Consider the following 2342-nt stretch of genomic DNA (forward strand, 5'->3'; position numbering starts at 1 on the left):
GTGTTTTATCCCCTCTGTGTGTTTCAAAGCCACCACCAGTGGTTTCTCCCACCAACAGTGAAAACGTAAGCTTTGCGCTATCCTATCCTATAAGAGAACCTCTGACAGTTACTTTCTATGGTGACAGAGGTGTATTTTGTATTTTTTTCTGAGAATTTACTAATAGCAAAGTTCTTCAAATGGAGTTGAACAGGCTGTGTTTAGCAGTGATAATGATTATAAATGTGGTGGTTTTAATACAAGGGTGGCGGTGCCATGGTTGCTTGGAGGAAGAAAGAGTTGCTCTCTTGCAAATCAAAGATGCCTTAAGTTACCCAAATGGCGGATTCCTGCTCTCCTGGGGAAGAGATGCTAACTGCTGCGAATGGAAACAAGTCCACTGCAACTCCAGCACACTTCGAGTTGTCGAAATAGACCTTTCTTTCTCAAGGGGTTGGGACCTGGGAGACGGGCTCCTGAATGCGTCTTTGTTTCTTCCATTCCCAGAGCTGAACGCTCTTTACTTGTATGGAAATCGTATTGCAGGATGTGTTGAGAATGAAGGTTTGCCTCTTAGCTGCAATTTTAGAAATTGATACAAGTTTTATAACTTTAATGCTTAAACGCTAACCATGCACTAGTCTCATGCAGGTTTTGAAAGACTATCAGTCCTTGGCAATTTGGAGATACTCCAGTTAGGGCAAAACAAATTCAACAGCAGCATCTTTTCATCCTTAGGTGGTCTTTCATCTTTGAAATATTTATCTCTACACGATAATGAAATCGAAGGAAAAATTAGCGTGGAAGGTGAGCCTGGCTCTTCTCATCTCAGTTTTTAAACTAAGTGTCTCAAACACAATCATGATTCCAAAGCAATTATATATAGCATTAATTTATGTTCTACGTATTGCCAGGATTGAATAATCTGACAAACTTAAGGAATCTGCGTATTGCGAGCAATCACATTGAAGGGTTTAAATCCCTTCATGGTACGAAAGATTTTTGAGTTATGCATTATCTTTTCACTGTTTCGCTATTTTTACATCAAACCTTGTACAATTATTTCTTACAGATGGCGAGGATGAAGTGCTGAAACTGAGCAATTTGGAGTATCTTGATTTGGGAGGTAATCGCTTTGATAACAGTATCTTATCATCCTTCAAGGGTCTTTCATCTCTCAAGAATCTCGATCTGGCAAAGAACCATCTGAAAGGAACATTCAATATGAAAGGTTTATAAACCAATTATTGCTCACACGTTATTCCATTTCAAAAAATGAGTTCCAAGGCTTTGCTGTGACCTAATCAGTTCTGTTTTCCTGCAACCTAGAATTGGAAGCTTTGAGCAACTTGAGGAAGCTGTATCTCAGCGGAAATGAGATTGACGAGTTTGTGTTCTCTGAAGGTATTACTTAAATATTCCACATGAACGATGGTGGCTTCACGGATCGATCGACCCACCTAACTTTTTACCCAAGATTCCATGCAGTAAGGACGATTTTGATTTGCTCGTAAGGTGTGAAACTTGTTTTGTTTCTTCTTCTCTCTTGCAGGTATTAGAGGTTTCAGAAATCTAAGCAGAGTTTGTTTACTTAATATCACCGCAAATGGAAGAAGAATTTCACTTCCATTACTGCAATCATTGGCAAAACTCCCAAACCTCAAGACACTTGATCTGGGGAACAATAATTTCGAAGGAACAATATTAGCTCAAGGTGAGTTGCAATATGTACTGATGTCTAATTTGGCTATAGAGACTTGAGCTTCTCCTAATTGGTATCCCTTACTTTATCCTCTTCAAAAATACTAATCATTTCTTGTCGGTTTGTTTTATCGTAGCCTTGCCTTCTCTCAAGAATTTGCAAAAGTTGGATTTGAGTTCCTCTACTCTCAATAATAGCTTTCTGCAAACAATAGGAAGGATTACCACTCTGAAGAGTTTAAAGTTGAATGGTTGTAGACTCAGTGGCAACATACCTATAGCCGAGGGTAAGTCTGATGGTCCTTTCTGATCTCTCTCTCTGTTTTTTTTCTCATGTTAAATATTTTGTAAATTGATAATTCTCAGGTCTATGCGAGCTGAAGTATCTTCAAAGTCTTGATATCAGCAATAATAATCTCAGCGGTGTCTTGCCTAATTGTTTGGCAAATTTGATCTCTCTTCCAATTACTTGGTGGGAGATATTTCCTCGTCTCCTCTTACAACTCTGACATCCATCCGAGAATTAAGACTTTCGGACAATCGCTTTCAAATCCCCATCTCATTGAGGTCATTTTTCAACCATTCGGAACTCAAATTCTTCTTTGGTTATAATAATGAAATCTGTGCAGAGCTAGAGGAGCACAATTTGATCCCAAAGTTCC

At 38.8% G+C, this 2342-nt stretch overlaps 1 long non-coding RNA gene across 1 annotated transcript; it reads left to right on the plus strand.

The window, feature by feature from the left end:
• Positions 1–785: 785 nt before the first annotated feature.
• On the plus strand, positions 786–1960 carry LOC118053901 (uncharacterized). Its single transcript, XR_004688450.2, has 3 exons — positions 786–1210; positions 1309–1693; positions 1818–1960. It is a non-coding gene; the product is annotated as an uncharacterized lncRNA (long non-coding RNA).
• The last annotated feature ends 382 nt before the right edge of the window (positions 1961–2342 follow it).

Source organism: Populus alba, chromosome 6 (assembly GCF_005239225.2).
Source record: "Populus alba chromosome 6, ASM523922v2, whole genome shotgun sequence".
Lineage (NCBI taxonomy): Eukaryota > Viridiplantae > Streptophyta > Magnoliopsida > Malpighiales > Salicaceae > Populus > Populus alba.